The 22,769-nt window shown below is 45.5% G+C and overlaps 1 long non-coding RNA gene across 1 annotated transcript; it reads right to left on the bottom strand.

The window, feature by feature from the left end:
* Positions 1 to 801: 801 nt before the first annotated feature.
* LOC113968160 lies at positions 802 to 2,535 on the bottom strand. The gene is made up of 2 exons (XR_003534401.1): positions 2,256 to 2,535; positions 802 to 1,819 (listed from the first exon to the last, which is right to left on the bottom strand). It is a non-coding gene; the product is annotated as an uncharacterized LOC113968160 (long non-coding RNA).
* Positions 2,536 to 22,769: the final 20,234 nt, after the last annotated feature.

The following is a 22,769-nucleotide window of genomic DNA, read 5'->3' on the forward strand; positions in this document are numbered from 1 at the left end:
GCTCCAGAGTGTGGACACTTTCCCCAGAGACCAAAATAGATCTGCTTGTGGCCAAGCTGCTCAGCTCCTACTGGCTGGTGCAGTAGCAATGGTCTGCACGCAGTAGGTCACGGGCAGCTTTTTTGAGGGCTTCTCCCACAGGTGCTTCCACATTGGGGTGTTGTGGGGCAGCAGCCTCCTTCCTTTGCTTCAGCCTTTACTTTGCAGGTACCACAAGTGCTTAAACTCTGCCTTCAGTCCTCCACAGGCAATTGGTATGCAGGGGTTAACAAAGCAGGGACAAACCCATTCAAATGCCTGGGAAGGTGCAGGGATTTGCAAAGGAACCAGTGTAGGCATTGGATTTGTTTTTGTCCAAAGCTGGTACCTCTGTAATGATTGTGGCTCCGTGTTTACAGATCTGGGAATTGGCAGCAGAGAGGTTAAAAGTGGCATGTTTAGCTGTGAAAGGAGAACATTCCCCTCCCTACAGCTGGCCCGGTGTGTGTATGTGTTGCATAGACATCAAAACAGCCTCTTATGCACCCTCCTGGAGCTGCAGGACACAAGCCACCTCCCCAACCTTGAATCCCTTCAAAGCAGGGCTTTTCATGCCAAGGAATGAATTTTATCTCAGGGCACATAGGAAGAGCTGAGGGCGGCTCTGCCATTGCCCAGTGCTGGTTGGAGCCAGGGGAGATTTGCCACAGCACAGTTTCAGAGGGAAAAACTGTGTTTTTGGGACAAACTGAGTACATAGTGACATTGCAAAGTGGCCACAGGGTGCAGCACGGAGAGGACACAGTTCTGGTGCTGCCACTCTGCATGGGGGTGGTGAGGACTTTATTCCAGCAATGTCTTGACTTCAACCTGTGAACATTCACAGTCAGCACACGCAGATACTACAGGTAAAAGCTAACACTGGAAATCAGCTCTAGTAGTGAAAATGAAGCTGTGGGTGAAGGGTGCTGCACTGGGCAAAACCCATCAGCATTGGTTTACAGAAAGGCAATGCGTGATGTCGTGACCCTCTTGGGTTTGCACAGGTCATCAGAATTATTGATGTGGTCATTGCATTGCCAATGTCTGCATTAAAGGATGCATTTCCCACACAAGGATAAAGACAGAAACACTCCTTCAGAGCAGACTCTGGGCAGCAAACCCTCATTTGGCACATCTTATGGGATCCTGCCCGTATCACAGTCTCAGGCCATCCCAGATGTCCATCTGATGGGAAGAGGCAAGGAGCCCGTTTTTGGCTGTGGTAGCCTGTGCTTTCAAACCTCAGAAGCATACATGTTCCTCTTATCTAAAAAATGATCCAGATGATAGATATTTCCTTAGGGAGACAGATCTGATAGCCTCCATGCCCCTGTCATCCCCGGCTAGGCATGCCAGTGGCAGAGTTAGCGTGCCGTGGCTCATGCCACTGCGGGACGGTTTGCCATCTGCGAAAGCCACACAGTGATGATAAAGAGCATCTGACTTTGGGAACAGTGAGCCATGGTGTGGCCCAAGCTTTATTTTTCTACACCTCTATTCCTTGAAAGCAGCAACTCACTGAGCAAGAGCAAATGCCAGAAATAAGATTGACTCACTGGCCGATGTGTTCCAGGGATACTTTAGGGGAGCTGGTTTTACTCTGGGACTTTCTGGATGCTCACAGGTGCCCTGTGAAGCCTTCTTTCAAAAAATTCCGTAGCTCTACTCTGGATCAGGCCTTCCTTGAGCCTTGAGAATGGGAGGGGACCCTCTTGCCCCTGTCCATCAGCTTCCTGGTGACTACATGGTAGATGTGGGTCCCTCCAGGCAGCCAATAGTGGATCCCTTTGGGATCCTCCTAGGAGAAGGATGTCACACAGAGAAGGATGTCACACAGAGAAGGATGTCACACAGACACCAGTGACTCTCACCATGGACTCCTGAACTGTGCATTATCCCAGCCTGGGCAGAGCACAGGTCTAACAGCAACAACAGCAGCACTTGGCGATGTATGCTGTTCTCATCTTCAAAGCATTAGCTGGTGGGAATTAATCCTCATACCAGGCAGGCAAGTCTCATGACTCTCACTCCACAGAGAAGCAGAGTAAATGATGTGATGAAGGGTCAATCAGGTCACAGCTGCAATGAAATCATGGCAGTTCCTGCCTGCCCATCCTGTGACCATTAGACCTTATGTACTCATCAAGGAGGCAGCTGGCATGCAAGGAGGTGCAGGAACCAGCCTCTTCTCTGGAGGCAAGTCATGCATGGGGAGGTGCTGGGCCATGACTCACCTTTGGAAGCAGGTTTTAGTGCTGGATGAGGTCAAAGAGTTGCAGGGTGCATCCTCTAATGACTCACTCTCAGGGTCTGGCAGTACGAGGGCACCCAGTAAAGGATCCTGAAGGGCTGAGGGAAGCAGCTGCAGGCAGGATTGGAATACCAGACTTTTTCCTGGTTGCTTTGAAAGCCTGAGCTTAAGATTTTTACCCTCTGGATGGGATTTTGGCTGCTGATGTTGGGGTAAGAGGGCCATTTGTGTTAGTTACTAGTGTGGACTCGAGCCAGAAGACTGTCCCCAAGGGTCATTTGGTTTTGCCAGCTGCTCCTGTACCTTGGATGAGTTACTTGATCTCAGCAGGGAGAAGCCCTCTCCACACTGAAATGGGAGCAGTGCAGATCAGCAGCTTCTTGGGAATCGGAGGGAGAGGAATATAGTTTCCTGGGCAAATACCTGCAAGTGGGTTTGGTGTAAAAAAATAAAAAAATATTTAGGAAAAATAAAATGATGCCCTTGGATTTACCTCAGTTCACAGAAGCACGCCCCTAAATGTGAGGTGATGTGCTTAGGACAGATAATAGAGATGAGAAAGCCACAATAGTACTGGCAGTTCCCTGTGCACAAAAGACAAACAGCGGGATGTTGTCTGCGAGCCAACTTCCACATACGTCGCACGCAATGGGCCAGCCCATCCTCCCTCCTCCTCGTGCCATAGGTAGATATAAGGGAGGCAGGAGGCTGGCAGCAAATTAATGTCAGCAAACCAATTGAGAAGAGGAGCAGCCCAAGGGAGTTGTATCTTGTCAAATTGGAAGTGTATCTGGGAATCATTTCTTGCTTCTAGTAAATAAACTGTGCACAGTGTAGCTGACAACAGGGTTGGGGATATGATTTAATAGAAAATATATATTTTCCATGTCAAAGGGTGTCTCTGCCTCCTGCCCACTGCATTAAGCCCAGGAATTTGCAGTCAGGAGTTAGTGCTGGACATTCAGTTCCACAACGGAGAAGAGCTGGAGTACAGAGCTACAGTGGGCATGAGGCCAGTGGCGCCTGAACTGGCTGTGGCAACAGTCCTGCAGGATGCAGGTTTCTCTGTGGGACAGCAATAAACCAAGCCAAGAGTTGGATCAGTGTCAGGGCCTCCCTGAGGTCCACAGCCATGTGTTGCTGCACCACCAGTGCTGGGGAGAGCAGAAGACACCGAATGCCACTAAGCTCTGAGGGTATCACACCTGCGAAGATCAAGTCATCGGTGGGGTTGCCTTGGCTAGGCTTTGTACTGCAGGTCATGGCTGACCTCCTAGAATAATCAGTGAGCTCCTGTAATTATCCTGGGACATCATGTAGTGGCCATGTCCTTCATCTCTTCCATCCTCCTTGTGGCACATCACGGCTGTGGCTCTTAGAATAAGTCTGAAGTTTCTTCTTGGTGCTGCAGTGTTATCTGTGGCTTTTGTGGCCCCTGTGTAACAAACATCACTGCCTGGTTGCCTGCAGTCTCAGGGGACCTAGTTTGGTGACCCAAATTCTCCATTTTTTTCCCCACTTCTCTTGTTCTCTGGATACCTGTTGCAGGGAGATGGTTAATGCCAGGCACTCCCTTTTGCAGCCTTGTTGCATCTTCATTTTCCATCTCCTAAAGTGATTTGGAGTCTTCAGAGGTAGAAGGATCATGCAGTCCAAGGGCAAGCCTGCTGCAGAGGACGGATGTCCATGGAAGAGAAGGTAGGAACACAGATGGAGGGAATGGACTGTGAAATTTCCGCCCTTCTGTCCCTTCAGCAGCCTGCAGAAAGCAGCTGTTTCCACAATGTGAAAAGCCATCCCTGGGCAGGGCAGTTTCCAAAGGTGAGAGGTGGCCCCAGGCAAGGTCTGGGAAGGTTCCAGGGGGTTACAGCCCTGCCCATCAGGCATGCTGCCCGCTCCAGGCCTCCATTCAACATGATGAGGGAGAAAATCTGAAGGTAACCCCTTGCTGTTCGACCACATATCACATCTACCCTCGCTCGTGGGCTCTGAAAGGAGCTGTTTTTCTCACTGTGCAAATGCACATTTCATGGTCATGCTGTGGGACACACTGCAGGGGAAGGAGCCTGAGAAATTGTTCCTGGATAGATTTGAAGATGCCCCTTAGCTGACCATTACAGAACTACCTGTTTTACAGAAAGCTTATTTTTCCGTATGTGAGAAGGCCCTCTCCTGCACCAGCAGCTGCTTTCCGTGAAAGCCACAGATTCAACTGCTCAGTCTCAATGAAGAGCCCACAGGAGTTTCTCAGGATGGTCGCCTCCATGTCTGCAGAGTCTGCCAGTCCATCCTGGGTCACTCTACAGTTTTTTTACTTCAACACCACCCTGGCAGCATCAGCGGGACACATTGAGCATCCCTGTCTGACAGGGGGAATTGTCTGGTGTGTCCAGATCTTGTAGGTGGCCAGTGCTCAGCGCAGTGATGGGAGCTTGTTACAAAGGGCAGCAGGGTGATCTGCTGTGTGAAATCTCCTGTGGAGAGAGAAGCGTGGTTATTAGAGAGTTCCAATCTTCCACCCTGTTGGTAGGATACACAACTTTTCCTAAACACAGCCTGTCCAGCTGCATTCCTGAAGCACACATTCCTTGCCAGCGTAGCTCACCCAGAGTGTGGCCAGGAATAGCGCTGCAGCTTCGTGTGGGACCTCTCCCAAATACATCTTTAATTGAATAGGTCCACTTGGCCCATGTATTTGACCTCAGACCAGGAGAGAAGTATTGTAACTATTGGTCTTTTTGCCATTTTCTACCCAATGCCATCCATTCTTTATCCCTCGCACCTATGACTTAAAAGCACCACCACTCTTTCAGCTTTGTTTTCTGTATCACTGCCCTCTATTGGGCTGCCCATTGGGTCAGCATGGGTACCAGTGAGCAGGGACATTGGTGGAGCCACCTTCTTGAGTTAATATAGTTAAGGCTTGTTGTCATTCAGCCGGAGATACTAATTTCTGTCTCTTAAACCACATAGCTGAGATTCAGCTGGATATTCGTAGCCACAAAGAATGCTTTGCTGGAAGGACGGTTGCTGGCTTTCTGATTTTTATCATAAACCTTGTGATAGCTGGCTTACTTTTGACAGCACCAATATCTGGAGCATAGTTTTGGGGTGAGAAGCTCAGCTTTCGGTTTAAATCCAGAATGCACATTTGGAGCCCTGACAGTTGCAGAGAAGCTACAAAGTGACTTCCAAGTATGCTCCTGTGACTCAGAAAATGCAAATTACCATGTGTTTTGGTTAAGAAGACAATCAAGAAGGAATATTATGTTTTTTAAGGCTATGTACTGGTCCTTGAGTACTTGGCACTGGCAATTTCAGGGAACGATGCCAGTGTACCAGGCCTTTTTGTTACAGAGAAGCTTATGCATAATTTTGAGAACCAGGACTGCAGGGATTTATGTGTCCTGGAAATGGTGAGAAACTCTTCCCTTCCCTCCTAGGGAGGTCTTAGAAGGGCACAGCTGCTCAGTGGGCCACCTCTCATGCCCAGGGCCTTTTAGAGGAGCAGACAGGGGGCATCATACTAGGTTGGCTCCTTTCCCTTGTTCTACCTATCACTGCCCACAGGAAACCTTAATGCCAGCACTCTTAATCTGAATACATACAAGTAAGATATTTTTATAATCCTTTTCTTTTTCTATCAACAGGTGCGTGGAAACTGAACTTTGTCATATCAGACCTGCTGCTGAAGGCCACTGCACATCTGAGTTTTCCCTTCAAGTAGATATAAGAGACATAACTTAGGGGCTTTGGCTTTATCTCTCTCCGGCTTGGTATTGCTCCAGTAGAGGCAAACACTTTGTGGCTCAGCCATAACAGTTTTTAATCCACTTTTTTGTGCTTGCCTGTGCTGTGTGCAGACTTAACCACAGTGCTCAGTCCTCGCTTTCAACTTCCCCTTTGGTGCCTTGTGTTGTTTACATGGTGTGTAGTGCTCTGCAAGCATCAGATAAACAGAAATAAAAATCAGTGTTGGTTTGCTTTACAAGAGTAACCCCTGGAGTCAACAGCCATTCACTGCTTGTAACCTTTAACTCTCGCACCAAGAAGTGACTTTACAGAAGAAATAAATAGAGTATTGACTTAGGGTTCCCATGTGTTTTCACATGAAAGCATTAAAAATCTAAACGCAGCATGAGAATGAAGCAATAAAGCATCTGGACTTTCTTGGCCAGGCATGGAGTGGAGCGTGCCTGATTTTTCCAGGAAGAAAGCGAATTTGCAGAGAAAGTGCCAAGGAGTCACAGCAGTATCACTACCATTACAAGTAGGGATTTTTCAGCACATGCTGTGCTGTAAATGATGATGGGTGGCTACTGCATTTTTGGGATCTCTTAGTCTTTCTGCAAGCAATGGGAACCCAGCTTCTAAAATATCCTGGAAAAGAGGAGGCAGCCGAGAAATAGCCCAAGAGAGATACTCTCCAAGATGTTTTTCATCAGTCCAGAGTTGGTAGCTGCAAGGAAAGGGCACAACACTGGTACCTGCAACAGGACGAATGAATTCAGAGTAAGTCTATATTTCTTTGGCCGCAGTTACATCTTTTCCAAGATTTAGCTGGGAAAGAGGCAGTCTTCTTGTAAAATAGAAGGAAGGTCTAAGTAGTACCAGATCTATCTTTATAAATACATATCTAGCATCTTGATTTTTAAATTTTAAAATGTAGTTAAAACTGCAGGAAATAAAAAACTGCTGTTTTGAGGGTCTTCCCGTTCAGAAGACAAGTCCTGTCTCTTACTCACTGCAATTACACAGCCTAGTGCTGAGTTGCTCATCTCAACACTTGGCTGATGGACAGAAGCATTTTTTAGAGAGTATCACAAGGTCCTTTCCCAAAGCCTGAGGAATAAGCTGTGACAGTATCTCAGAGTCAGAAAAAGGCTCCTTTTTACTTTGACAGGGGTTCGGGTGGTTGGGGTTGATGCAAAGAGTAATTAATCCCAGACATAATAAAATTGGCATATGGTACTGCAGGACCCTGAATAACTCAGCAAACTCAGCAGGGTCATAATTCAGAAGAAGTCCAAACAGGCCACCTGTGTGGCTGCAACATCGATTTTAGGGTTTTTTTTTTGGCAAGAGCTGGTGTGCATGAAGAGCCTCTGAGCTCTGCAGAAGCAGTTAGATGCTCTACCCAGCCACTGCAAATCAATCCTAAATGGAAAAAAAAAGTTACCTGTCATCCTTCCTTTGCTCATGGTAAGATGTGTGAGCTGCCACATTACAGTTGAAGGCCAGTTCAGGAGAAAATTTTGTCCCACTGATCCAAAATGCATCAGGAGATGCCCCAGGAGAGAACTTTTCTTCTGGTTTTTTTTTGGTAGCCAAAGTGCACACTTGCCTGGGTTTAACAAGTCCCTGGGCACGAGGAGAGCTGCAGGAACACCGTGACTCCTTGCTCCTCGCGTGCACCAGCTGTGGGGCGATGCAATCGGCCTCCCACAGGGTACACAAGGTGAGGTTACCTCGGTTCCACTGGAGTCAGAAGTGTGCTCTGGGACAGTTACCCTGACTCAGCTCACAGGCAGGAAATTGTTAAATTTCAATAATTGACTGCAAGAACAAGTTTATCAGCTGAGTCTGTTCCAGCCTGTTCTTCAGGTTGCAGATCCCTGGGAGCAGGAGTTGCTTTTTTCTCAGAGCTGTATTCTCTAATGTGGTTTCCCACCCATATTGCATCAAAAAAAGGTGAGTGCTCCTAAGTTTGTACATAATTTTAAGGTTCCTCTGCTCTAACTCACCAGGTGTTTGCCCAGGCTAGGTGGGACACAGTAGCTGTATCCATCTAATAGTGCAAAACAGTCTTCTGCTGCCAGAACAGCTAAATTGGCATCTTCAACTGCTGTTGGTGACTTTCCCACTGATAATAGTGCAGCAGGTTCTGTTCTTAAGTTTGCAGTGTGCATCCCTAAGGAATATTCTTGCTTGAAACTCTGTGGCGGTTCCAATGAGGCTTTTTGCTGATGGCTGTAGTACCTTTCTTTCAGCCCTGCTGTCTGGAGGCAGAGCTGGTGGTAAAGAGGAAAGATTTCCCATCAGATACTGTGCTGTGTATTGGAAGGTGTTGAGCACTGTGCAGTGTATGCTGACTTTTAAAGTGTGACCACTGTAAGTACACCAGCTGGAGCACAGGGAAGGAAAACACTTCTAGATCCAAGTTTAGTGATCAGATATTCCATTAAGCATGAAACTCGTGTAAGCACTTACAGCATTCATCTTTTGGTTGAACATCCAACATTCAACATGCAGCAAAATTAATTTCAGGTAATACAATAGAGGTTAACTTAATGGAGAAAAAGCCTGGAAAGCTTTTCTGGAAGGGGATGTGTTGTGTATATCTATATATCAATATCCATTATGGGAAGGACATTAGCTCTGGTGTGGGAGGGTAATGACAGACACATGGGCCCTAACGGAGGTCTCATCATGTGTCTGTGGAAAATACGAATCATCCGAGGCAGCATGCGTAGCGTAGGAGAATTAGGAAATCTTGAAGAGGTGACAGCTGATTAAACAGCTGAAGTTTTAGATCTGTGAGCTGTTTGAAACTCAGAGATACATCATAAGACAGCTACCTTAAAATGCCTGAATCCATTTTTCCCCCTCTGTTCCCAGGCACTGCTGTTTACCTTGTACAAAGCTGTTACTGTTCAGCCTGTGCAGAAACAGCCTTTGTCATCATATTGGAGTCTGACTCCTCCAGCTAAATTAGATCATTGTAGCAGTGTAGACAATATACAACCGTGCAAGCCAGAATGCAAATTTATTACTTTTCCTATACAACTAATTTCACAATGTCTTTGGGACAAGCCTGCTGTCTTTTGAATAGAACATTTAAGCTGAAGGAAGATAGGGGAGGTAAATTTAACATAAAATCTTTGGACGCAAGATCAGCCCCAAAGTGTTCATGTAATCAGAGTCGGAAACCACCTTATCTTCTGGTGTGGTTTCACTGTAGCTGAAGTTTTAAAAAATGGCTGATACCATGAGAACAGTTGATCCCTTTTCACCCTTCCCCAGCGCTGGGATTTTGCAAGATTACAGTCAAATGTATTTCTCAAGAAAAGTCAGCTGGCGATACCACTCAACTCCCTTATCTTGATGGACCTTCAAAGCCATTCCCCATCCCAATACCCAGTCTTATCTGGATATAAACAGATATGCTCAGTGCATCTCTGGGCCATCTTCCTTGCATGGTCACACTCCACGATCATCAGCTGTTTTAGAATTAGTTGGTGTAAAAGCAAAATATCTGAAAGATTGTAGGCTGTAAAGAAGGGACAAAATGCAAAGCACAGATGGATGCTATTCCCAGAGTGGAGGGGAATGCGCTGGGGGGGTAATTCCTGCTCCATGTTGATCCTTCTTTACTGGGGTGTATGGGGTCTGGATGGATCTTTCTGAGGGAGCCTTGGGTAAAGACTTGAGGATTTAGAGGACATCAGCTGTGCCATGAATTTGCCATCACACACTGTTAGAAAATTCGCAGTCCCTCCAGAAAGAGGAATCCATTTTCTCTCCCTCTAGGGGCTGAGGTATGGAGAGCAGAGCATTACTGCTCTGATCTGACTGGCTAAGCTGACATAATAGGCTTCAAATCAACAAGTCCGAGGCAGACAGTAATTGCAGTAACATGGACATAGTGGTGAAAGCGCAGATCGCCACAGGTACACTCCAACTGTGAAGGGCATTGTCTCTTATTGTGCTCCTCACCACATAGGACTCCATTTTATAATTTAAAACTATAGCTTGATTGGCACCACAGATCAGAACCAACAGATGAAATGAAACCTGATAGCCCCTCCCTGCAATTTAAAATAGTATTCCAAAAATATCCCCCTGTTCCCCAGGCATGGATAGCACAAAGGGCAGAAGAGGACATCGCCTCCCAAATTCTCTCTTTCCCCCAACTGTAGGCCAAGCATTGTCAATACAGCTCAGCAGGCAAAATGTCTGGCTACAATGTTTCCAGCAGGAAAAGGTTAAATTCAAGTGTATGACACTTTTTCATGAAAAGTGTGCTTTCCAGGCAAACTCTTGTGTTTAGGAACACCAAGGGTTTGCTACTTGCGGTGATGTTACCTCACTGTGCCCCAGGAGATGGGATTTTTGTTTCTCTGCTTTTTCATCCTTTTCTGTCGAATGACCTTTTGAGGCACTGAAAGTCTTCTGTGGTGCACCAGCATCAGTGAGTCATAACATTTTCCTTCTCTGGGAGGACAACTTCAGTGCTTCCTGGGGGTTTTGGTCTTTACTAGTGAAATGGCTCATACAGTTGGCAGCATAAAATGTGTTAACAACAGGTTCCATGATGTTTAACAGGGATACAAAAAGGTAGCACTAGAATTGTGCCTCTTCACACGTAAACCTAATTTTCTGAGCAACCATGTGTGGTTTTAATTTACTTTATCCTGTACAGGCTATCAGCAGCAGTGAGTCTGTAGGTTTTTTCCCTTAGAGAAAGCCACACAAAGGTGACACAGGATCAGGGCTGGGACAAACTAACCTGATGTAAAGGACATTCAAAACAACAACAAAAAAATGAGTCTGCACATAAAAGCTTTAAGTGGTGTGACCGATTCCTGCAAATAAACAGTATCAGTCAGACCATTATTCTGGTTTGCTGGACTAACAGAGGAGGCTAAAAACTCGAGCTGGCAGATACCAGATTTTTGGCCTTAAATTTAGTTCTTGGTCTAAATTCCAAGAGCAAAGTATAGCTCTGAAGGCAGGAGCTTATCCAGTAACTAGTTGATTCACTCTGCTGCGAAGATGCCGCTTTTACCAGTGAACCAGAAGGACACTTTTTCTCAGAAAGCACTGCTGAGAACTTCAGAAGCATTATGTTATGAACAGTGTTCATCTCCCTGACATGTTGGACAAAAATACTCTATCCAGAATAATAAAGTAATTGTCTGTAATTTAGCATATTAAGCAATCTGGGCTCAAAAGCTATCAGACAGTTCCTGGGAGGACTTAGCCCCTAGTATAGACAAATATGGCATCTGTTTTTAGTGGTGTAGGTAGTACTAGAACTGCTCCCTCTCAAAGAATATACAGCATTATCCCAAGCACAGAATCAGCATAGATCCACCAAGACCACTATTTGGAATGCAGAAGAATCCTGCTGGTCCTCCATTACATGTTCCAGCCAACGTTCTTCTCCTCCCAGATAAAATGCCCTACTGATCTAATGGTAGAATTTGGCTCTCAAAGCTAGAAAACTCCAACTGTAGCCAAAGTAATATCCTAGAATATGAGAAACCAGGAATGTTTTCCTCTTTCAAAAGTTTCAGCAGGAAGCTAGTAGCGAGAAACCACTAAAGTGGCTCTCTCCCAGCTACCTCTCCCAATCTGGTTGTTGCCTGAAATGCTCAAAAGGTCCTCATCCTAAGGTCCAAAGGCACCTCAGTTTCATGCCTGTGTCTCTGGTATGACTGGAAACCACCTTAAATTAATTGAGTTCAGGATTTGGTCTTTCTGTATGAATCAGTGTTAGGGAAGCTGACAGCTACAAATCCCTGTGTTTTTGTTCTGATGAAAACAGCCCAAAGATCTAAATTTAACAGTTGATTTCACAATGCTCATTTTTGACTGTAAGTAAAATTACCCTGGAAAAATAGCTTATAATAGAAAGAGATATATCTCTGGATGCTGGAAAAGCAAACCTAAAAAAGAAAGAGATATATCTCTGGATGCTGGAAAAGCAAACCTAAAAAAGCAAACAGGACAAATTTATCCTCATTCACAACTCTGATTGCTTTCTACTCTCTGTTTGGGATCTTTGGATAAGTACTGTGAATAAAAATGATGCTAGTTACAGAATACATTCATAACTTCTGACCCCATTTCAGAGGAAGATATAGCACATATCTGTGGTGTTCGGGTCACGGGAAACAACGCCTGCAGATTGAATCTGTGTTGTGAATGTTTTTTTCACATGAAGAAAACAGACTGAGTATTTTCCAAGATGAAAAAGACTATTCTTCATGCACACAGTTATTCTGATGAATTTCTCCTTGTAGACAAATTATCCCTATCACTTACCCTACGGTCACATCACTACACTTTAGCAATGAAAAGAGACCACAGAGTGGATGTAAGTATAATTTATAGTTGAAGAATGGCATAAATCACCTGCACATTATGAGGCAATTTATTGTAAATGAGACTGGGGCCTCTACAGTGAAAATCTGCTCCCAAGAGTGACAAATAGCATCTTCTACTCAGCATTTCGCATTTGAAACTGCTTTCAAATAAACCAGGATGGATTCCAGAGGACAACCTGCATCCTACTCCTCCTTGTGCCTTGTCAGCAGTTCACCAGGTTCTAGATGTGTAAATTCATGGAAGAGAGGAAGATGTGCATGTGCCCTTGGAAACACGATTTTATTGGGAACATCCTGAACCTCAGATGCCAGTGACATTCGTCAGTCCAGCACTTAGGAAAAAAGTCACTGTACTTATAAACTGAACACAGTGGAGACCAGCTACTGTGGGAAATTACACAAAGGCTTTTATAATACAGTGTACCAAGTCACAGCGCACCCCCAAAACAGAAGGCATGGAGAGAGGACCCATTATGGCTTGAGGCCTGCCTTTACCCGTGTCCTACTGATCCGGGGGGTGACAAGTGTCCCTCTGCCTGTGCAGGTGCACATCTGCATGGACACCTCTGAGGAACCAGTTGGGAAATGGGTGCCAAGGGCACAGCTATGGCCCAGGCTGCCATCCTGAGCTGAGTCCTGGGCCTCTGCTTTCCTGGGTTTTCCAGGGTGTCTCCCAGGCTGGTAGGATGTTCGAGCATGCAGGGGCTGAGTCACCCTCGTCTTGTGGTGGTTGTCCCAAAACCATCTGCCCAATCCAGTGGGGAGTGACACCTGCTGTCCATCACCTCTGTGAGCACCTTCTCTCCTGGAGAAGCTCCTCCTGCTTTGCCCAGAAGAGCTGCTGGAATGAGGGCTAGCACTGGAACACCTGCTGTGACGTGGCAGGGAGCTGGGTGCAGCCAGACAAGCCACAGTCATGGCAGGAGAATGTGAGGTGCCTCCCTGGGCTTTGAGGTTGCCTGTGGGCAGGCTTGGTGCTGTGCTGCTGCACAGTTGCACAATGCCACAGATTGCTCTGCCTGCACATGACAGGTGAGCAGGCTCTGTGTCATGTGGCTGCTCCTCAGACATTGATGCGGCCCGTCCAGAGGAGCGATGGGTTGGTGTCAAGCATGGTGTCTGGATGGATGGACCATGAGACCTACCTGGATTTCCAGATCTGCTCCCTCACTGCAACCAGCTCCCTGGGAGAGGCAGGGCTTGATAAGCTTCTCTAGGAGGTGGTGAAGGGGATTGATGCTTTCCCAGTGGTCAGGTCTGCAGTCCACCAGCAGTCCCACTTGTTGTTTCTGTGCTCCGTCCTGCCCCTTCACATCTCACTTCTGCTTTAGTCTGTCCTCAAGACATGTGCAGCAATAAAAATAACTCTTTTTACATTTACATTGCTCCTTGAGCTGAACTATGCCAGTCCCTTGAACCTTTGGTTCAGAACAGACTGCAGCTTCTCTAGTCTGCCTTGTGGCTGCCTTGTGCAACCTACTTATCCTGGCTGGGCTCAAACCTGGCCTTGCTCTTTGGGTTTGACTCTGCCTTGCCCTGCTCATGCTTGCCTAAGAGGAGAAGGTCTTTCTCTGTTGGGCCTTGTCTCTTTCCTTGGGGGACAAATTCTTCCCACTCTGAAGGACATGGAGTCTGCCTTGAAGAACCCACAGGCTCAGGTCTGAGTTCCAGCCATCAGCAACTCAAGGCTGCCATGGATTGTGGATTTATAGGCCCTGGGAGTCTGGAGACACTTGACAGTGGAGCTGTTGTTTTGGGTATTTCTCAGCTCATGTTGCGTACTCCTGATGCTAGAGCTATAGTTTGGTTCTTCTGAGCTGTCTTGAGGTGAGGCTGTTAATGAAAAATCTAAAATATAATACTGCATGGGAGTATGAGAACTGGTTTTGATGACAAAGGCCAACTCATCAGCAGAGTTAATCAGTTCAGCATCAGTTTAGCATCAGGAGGTTGATTTGCACCATGCAAAGGATTTGGCCTCAGTGCCTGGTCCATATTATTTTACAGCAGATAATGAATGCAGCATGTCATGCTTGCTTTTCCTACCCTTCTCTGAAGCTGAAATGTTACTGACCTGAAAATATTTTCCCACTATTAAACTTTCAGTCAGGACATAAGTCCTTTTAAAGATGTTGAACACCACATGATGCCTTCTCCTTGTGTGGGAACAGCTCTGCTGTACCAAGGGGAGGTGTGATCTTGACTTACGGGATAGAGATTCCTTGTGGCACTGACTCATACACTGTGCATTTGTACTCATCTTCACATCTTCCTCCTGATCCTGTTTTAGGCTGCATTTCCATTACTCCTCCACCCTGGGGGAGGAATCCTCAGCCAACACAGCTCTAACCCGGAAACCACAGGGGATGAAAAGACCTTTCATAGCAATAATGATGCCATGTTCCTCTCCTCTGCAGCTGCATTTTGAAAACAAAAGATCCGGAGGCAAAGTCACCACCCACAAGCAGAATTTGCAGCTCTGCAGCCATCGGGGACTGGTGCAAATGCGCCTGATGCAGATGCCAGAGAACATACTTCCTATTGACACCAGGGAACAACAAGAACTGAAACTATAACCTAATCTAGGGTGAGAACAATGTCTACTTTTGCATATTTAGCAAGGACAGGCTTAGGTTATGAGCTGAGAATTAGCTTAGCCCACACCCTAAAATCTTCACATATATGTAATCAGCTGTTTGAGTAAAGACTATGTAATGTTTGCAAAATAAGGTGGTGGATGCACTTCTATTTTGTCGCCCCTCAGCAGATACCCATACCTGTGCACATACTAGCTCCAGTGACCATGAAAGGGTTCCCATAAAACAGATAGGAAGACACTTGGAAGTACCTCCAGTAGTTTGGGGAGTCTGTTGTTCAACACAAAGTGTAGAAGAACAGGTTGAAGACCATGCACTGATGACCTCTTTTTACTACAGCCTATTGTTAGGTCAGGTTTAGCTGTGTGCTCTGGGCTGAAGTTCTCCTTGGGACTTGCTTTTCCAGCATGGATAGCACTTTTGAATTGGCAAAAGGTAGGTGATTGACATCAGACAGAAGGCCAGATTTCATCAAGACTTTGGCATGCCACTTGCTGGAAAATCTATTCCAATAAGTGCCATCCAGAGTTATTAAATGCGGCACTGAAAGGTGAATAAAGTCACTGCCAAGGAACTGCCACTCTGGACTCGTTTGCTCTCTGGTCGTACAGGCAGCCCTGAGGTTAGTCATCAATGGGAAAAGGTCAGTGGGACTAGGGAGGGTCTGGCTACATCTTTTGAAAGCCCTGGACACATGGCAGCAATGTAATCCTGTAAGCTTAGTACGTAAAAATACAGCTCTACCTTCTCTTGGACAGGCTCAAGAACGTGAATTGGAGGTAAGCTGTGACCTGAAGCTGGATAGTATTTCAGTGCACATTATGTGCCAGTGCCCACATGAGGGATAAGATGATGGAGAACTAAGATCATTGTCCACGTGAGACACTGAGATGTCTATGGGAAGTCTCCCTGAGCTTCACCAGAAACTGTTTCAAATCTTGTGCTAATTGTTTTCTTCTTGACCTGCTATGAGTTCACTCCCATAGCTGCCGGGGCTTGATAATCTTCTCTGGATCACAGTGCTCTGCTTGGATTTCTGTCACCACTTCTGTGTGACCTGTCCTCTGCTGGGCAGAAACTTGTAGGGTCACATGAGGTGCCTCTGCTGAGCTGGAAACATGGGAATGTGTTATTTCTTCTGAGTTGAGTGGGCTCCTAAAATAAGAACCTCATTTCAAATAGCATTTGACACAGCAGAATGTATTTGTTTTTTCCAGCATACAAGGTAGAGAGCTATTTTTTATCCAGCACGGAAAGGAAACAGGAGAACTGAGACAGCAACACCCACATCTAGGAAGGTATTTAAGCACTCACTGGGATCTGTGCATCATGGCCAAGCTGTTTGTTGATAGTCAGGCACAGTCTGGGACAGCAGGTGCCTAAACCCTGTGTTTCCAAAGTCCTAAGGTACAGCCTTTATCGCAGGGTTGGGTTTCTCCAGAGCTCCTTGCAGGACCAATTATAGGAAAGGGCTGATGCTGCATGTGCTGGTTCCTCTGTTTATTTTCCGTGGTGCCCCATCCCTGCAGATGCTTTTCTACCCCATGTCGTGCAGGCACCTCAGCAGAGGTTGCTCTCAGCACCCAGCTCCACTCATCCCTCATGGATGCCACAGAAGAACCACCTGTTACTCTAAATCTGGCAGCATTTCCTCATCTCCCCTGCATCCCCATTTCAACTTCTGTAACTACATCTGTGTGACCTGTTTTCCTCTGCTATGTAGCAACTTGGGCAGTCACATGGGGATATATGGGGTCACTCATACTCCCCTGACCCTGTAAATGTAGAAGGGTTAGTTTATTTCCAGAAAGTATGGTTTACATATGGTTTTCCTTTCATTATTTTAGATGTCAACTAGAAGGGCTCTGCTTGTTCCCTTCAGTAACAGCAAGTAAATACCTGACCTGTTTAGAAAAACTTAACACTAGAGACCTGGAGAAATCTCTGGATGCAAGATGCATGCTGAACTGTGTGTGACCCTCTCTGGAGAAACATTAGCTTAATATATTAGTAAATGTTTTTTAATGAAGATAAAAGAATATTAGAGAAAATATACAAGGCTTGAGGTCCAAGTTCCCTGTGCAGTCCATTTCCCATTGAAATCAAATGGCCAAAATGAAGAGGTCAGCAGAAGTTTGCTTGAATTCTGATTGAGGAAAACAAGAAAAGCTCTTTGCTCACTCCAGGCAGTGCTGTTATTAAGAGGATCTCACCATGAAGACCAAGGCCAGAATTTTCAAAGGCAGTTAATTGGTTTGCTAGCCTCTGCTGAGTGGAGCTGATTTTGGGAACATGTGAGAAACAGTGGAGCATCAAGGAGCCCCATTCTAGTCCTGGGAGACTTAACCAATGTCACAAGGCTGCTTTGAAGCATTTGACCCATCTACTGTCAGAACAAGATCCAGGCCAAAAATTAGGGAATTCTGACTTGCATAAGTGCAGATGAACTGTACACTGTTGAGTGTCCTGGGTTGCCAGCTTGGGCATCTTCACACCGTGTCCTCTTTTGTACTGAGACAGACATGCAGAGGCCAAAGAACGGAGATGTCTCATGTTAACTTTAAGATTTCAGAATAAGTTGAGCTTACCAAGACAGGTGGTAAGTGCAGGGACCCAAAGAGTAATGCTTGGAAGACAAGATTGAAGGACTCCTGCAGCTCACAAATGCTACTTGGGAACCGGATAGTCAAGTACTGCCAGTTCCTAGGATCAGCTTAAAGCTAATAAGAGTGATGGCAGGTGCCCAAACATCCTTGCAATCCTACATTTGCAGAGATATTTTCATCACAGAGCAGACAAAATAAAATGGTTTTTAAAAACAACACACCCCGCAGGTCTCTGTCCTTGCCACTGCGTATATGAAACTTAAACTAAGAATAAAAAAATCCTAACAAAAAAAGGGAATAGATTCATATAAATAATGTAATTGGAGAAGCTTGAAAGTAGAAAGAATGTGTGAGACTGATGCATTTTTATCCTTTTAAAATAAAACAGATGCTGAGGGGACATTGTAAGAAGACGTCTCAGAAAGACTGGTGTAAAAACATTGAAAGAACTGAAAAACTTGCTTTTTCCAGGAGAACAAGTAAGGACCTGGTCCTACAGACCTTGGATGTAGAAATAATGTAATGTATGTATGTAATTGTACATCCATTATGTTATGTAAATGCCATGTTTTGGCATGATCTGAACTTGCAAGCAATTGGGAACGAAATGAGCGCATGGAGTGCTCCATATATTATTACTCTGAATTTGGAAAAAAGTTTCAGATGACCCCAAAGGAATGATTTTCAAATCTTCAAGCTTACTTGGGAGATTGCCTCCAAGCAGAAGAGCCTTTGCTTAAGTGAAAGCATCACTAGTCCATGGGCACAATCCACCTGCAAACCATGCTAGTGTCCTTTTCATAAGGTCCTGTTTTCCCAGTGGGTCTATATAACTCCATATTCAATCCATCCTTAATTTCTATGGAAAGCAGTGTAAACCCCCCACATTTTAGGAAAATGAAGTGGGGGCTAACTTCAGCCTTTTTGTCTTTTTTTGGGGGCGGTAGAGATAGCCTCAGTCGAAATCTGTCCCATATTCATTTTATAAGTCTTTGTGCTTATTCAGATGATTACTAGTTCATTTATGATCATAATTATGTTAATTAAAGAACACTGTTTCTATAGGTGCAGTTACTTCCTGAAGTGCAAGTAGCTGCAGTGAGACTGTAAAAAAACAATCTTTGGCAATTCATAAAAGGCAGTGTTTTTTAGGCTTTAGTGGATTCATTTTAAATACTCTTAAGGAGTTGGTATCATTGCTATTTTAATGACGTGGCATTGGAGACATAAAATAAATAATGTTTTACCCACAATCACTCAGCAAGTCCCATCCTTTCTCACTTCCTGATGATGCCACGTAACTGCACTGCTGATGCCCACTGGCAAACTGACTCTCATGTTCACCATTAATGATAACCAAGGGGGTTTCCTGGAGGGTTTCCTTTAGGCAAAATTCTAAGTTGGCTTTGAGTTGATTCTGCTGCGAGACGTAATCCACAGACACAGAAAGGTGACATGACCAGAATGAGAAGTGGTGTGAGCTACCACAGGACTATAAGTTTACAATTTGTCTGTTCAAGTATTTCATGTCATTAGAAGAGCAAAATGTTGTCCCCTTTTTAATTATATGAAGCATTATATTTGACTAAAGGAGAAGTAAGACAAGAAATGATGAATAGAAATTCCCCTGAAAAGAAGGGACTTGTTTGCCCATGGATGCACATCCATTCTGTCTCTCCCAGTTTCCCCCTTCAAATACACTTCTGTGGATTCCACCTATGCACCAGGCAGGGAGATCAAGGTCTGGCTCCAGAGGGATGCTTTGTACTGTCCTGAAAGCATAACTTAATCCTGTGAGTGGATAAAAAACAAAGCACTGAGGATAATGCGCTCTTGAGTTTCTGGCTCCTTTGACTCCATCCCTGTTTTGGATGAACTTCCTCTCATCTCCACAGAGTGATCTGAGTACAGGTCTCAGTATTCTCCTCCCTGGAGTTTATTATGAATTTATTAAAAAAAAAATAATCCCTTCAGCTATGAAAATTACCCTCATTTGTCTACAAATAGGCTTAACCTCTTAAACTGTGTCAGATGCTGCAGATTCACCAATTTGATCTAGATCTTCAGATCATCTCTGCTACTACAGCTCCAGGGCAAATGACTCATGCTGTTTGCAAGTGCCACATCCCACTGAGGCTGGCAGAACTACTATTCTGCTATCAGTGTGTCTGCAGGTTTCTACTAAAACCTGGGCAGGGATTTTCTCCTGATCAAGCTGAGCTCATCAACATTCTGCAGCCATAAAGCAATATGCTGTACTTACATGAAAATCCATGTATTCGCATCAGTCCAGCCACAAATTAGCAGAGGAGAATGTGTTCTAGCATCAAACAAATATGATAAAGGCAATCATTTCCCCTGCTACATTTCCCTTCATCTGTGGCAGTCCTAGGAAGGTTGGTCTGTACTGCCTATCACCTTACCTTTGAAATTGCTTTGGAAATATGAAAGGGAAATGCCAAAGAATTTTCAGACAATCTAAATGGGTTTTTTAGCTTGTTCCTGGAAATCAGAGTGCCCTGAGCTGTCTGAATGTTCTGTACTTACTCTACAAATAATTTTTTTTTAAAAGCAGAAGGGATACACTTGCCCAGGTGTATCTAGAAATGTGCCCATTTCTAGATTGTCCCAAACCTTCTGCTACCTTTCCTGGGGAAGGGAAAAACCAAATGCAGAAAATCAGGAAAAAAGCTCCTATCCTTGGTAAGTTTTAGGTTAATGGTGCCCTTCTGGCTATGAGGCTCTTGGGGATAGAAGAGATTGGTGCAGCCAGTGTTGCCCAAGTTTCCAGAAAGTCCTATGCCTTGGCACTTGTTCAATCATATTTGTATGCTGATCTGTGGGATGGGCTGTGGACTAGGGTGAAAAGAGTCAAAGTTTTTTGGGACCCCTGGTGGCCTAGTGGTTAGCGTGCAGGACTTTCACTGCTGCGACCACGGGTTCGATTCCCAGTCCCTCCCGGGCAGATGGAACCCGTTAGCCCTGTGTGGCCATCCATCTATGAGAAGGATACTCTAAACAAACCTACGTCCTGAGGACCTCACTGCCATTGTCCAAGCTTGCTTGGCCCCGGCAGATGAACCTTAGGATTAAAGGGTGGGCTCAGTTCAGCGCAGGCTGTGTCTCACCTAAAAAATCCATTGCGCAGGCTGGAAAGGTAAAAGACCTTTCCCCAAATCTTCGTTCGCGAAGATGGGCCATTATTATTATTTTTTCTTTTAGGTCTGCTTCAGTTATCCAGGTTATGGCATAAGGTGTTGCTCTTGCCTAATGAATGAGCTGGATGCTTTGAAACTCCAGCTTATGATGGTCTGAGGGCCATCTGTGTCCTCTGCTCTCAATCTCTCATAAGCTTTTTGGAGTAAGGGTCTGTGTATTTTACACTGCCATCACAAATAACAGACTCTCAGCTTGAAATCCACGACTGACTGTGCATGTCACATTTCATGCCATAAAAAACATGAGCTCAAGATTGGAAGGGCAAACACGCTTTTGGCTTCTCTGCCATTTGTACTTCAGTTTGCCTGCACCACTTCTTTCACTGTGTGTTGCTGTTTTTCTCTTGAGAAAATTTCCAGAGCCCTCTATGCCTGGAGAAGAAACAGACTCTATTTACTGACATTTGTTCCAAGTTATTATGAGCAGAAAGACAACTCTTGTAGGCTCTAAACAGGATCTTTCAGATAGAAGTCTTCAGCCAGCACCTCCGAAGCCCAAAGATTGCCTTCTTTTAAAAAGGTCTGAATCATCCATTCAATATCACAGCATCTTGAAGAATGTCCATAGGACCCCTCTGCTTTTCTCCTTGGTCAAGGCTTGAGCTGGCACTCAGTTAAGCTGCTGGGAGTCTTCTTCTTAGGATGCTATGGCTACCTGTGTATTGCTTGCACAAGCATGGGTGAGTTCACTCTGTGAATTAATGGGTAATTCAGGTGCCAGCTCCACTGCAAGGGAGCCCCAAGGCTGAAATGTGGCCTGAAGCATATTGAGGCACCATTGACACAGCCTGGGTGATGAGGAGCCTTTCCATATTTCTGCACAGGATGAACCCAGGGTCAACGCCATGGGGAGTAATCATCCTGTGCCATCTGCTTCCTATCTGGCAAACCTCAGTGCATGGCAGGGGAGTGTCCTCCCACAGCTCATCCCTTTGTGTGTCTCAAAGGGATGCTGTTCTGCCAGGCGGCAGCAGGCAACAGTCATGTATGCCCTGACTCCCTGGGCTGGCTTCCCATTTCACACTTGCTGATGGCCCCCATGACAGAGGAAAAGTTTTGACAGGGGCCATACTCTACAGTGCTCAGGCTGTCTCTAACAGTAAGAGCCCTACCCAGGGAACAGATAAACAGAACAATGTTTGAGCCTCTGGTACTCTTTAATGTCATTTTCAGGGAAATATATGTGTCATAACAACACAAAGCAGGCATAGTTCCCTTGCTTTCGATCTGCCTGGTGCCAGGGTCCACGTCATTTCAGCATTGAAACAGATCCAGCAAGTTCGTGGTAACTTTGCTCTCCCAAGAGCTGCCTCTTTTGCCCCCTTGGTTTGTACTTGTCTCTCGTCTTCCAGCAGAGTCCCTCATCCCTGTCGGGAAATGTCACGTACTGTTATGGTTAACATATAATTTTCACTAGAAGCCCTAGGGAATTGGGCCTTTATCTCCACATACCATGCACATCAAGATGGTTTAATCAACCCTATTAATTCCAGGGCTTGCTGCTGATCAGGATAAAACACTGCCCTTTCCCAGCACTGAAGCTTTGTAGCCAAGTTTCACATTGCAGCACCCTCCAGCACCCTCTCTCCACTCCTCAGGGCTAAACACATTCCCCTACATATTCCCAGCTCTTACAGAGAGCTCTAAGGGCTCTACTCTAAGGCTCAGATTGTTTTGGGCTGGTTTTACAAACCAGGAGCATCTCATCAGCTTGAAAATTTGGACTTGATAGTCCTTGGTGTCACATCCTGGTGCTCTGGGTGGTCACTGCCATTTCCAAACTTTGTTTCAGAGCACACCTGCCCAGTTGTTTGGCCTGAGAACATGTTTGAGAGCAAAGAGAAAACTCGGCAACATGCCAAGACCAGGGCAAAACTCAGGGGATCTCATTACAGCTGTGATACTGGGAGATCTGAAGAAGTGGTCTTGCCTTTGTCCTTGTTCCAGCATGCCTGCTTTAGGGA

This window comes from Neopelma chrysocephalum, unplaced genomic scaffold (assembly GCF_003984885.1).
Source record: "Neopelma chrysocephalum unplaced genomic scaffold, ASM398488v2 Primary Assembly neopelma1_66, whole genome shotgun sequence".
NCBI classification, from domain to species: domain Eukaryota; kingdom Metazoa; phylum Chordata; class Aves; order Passeriformes; family Pipridae; genus Neopelma; species Neopelma chrysocephalum.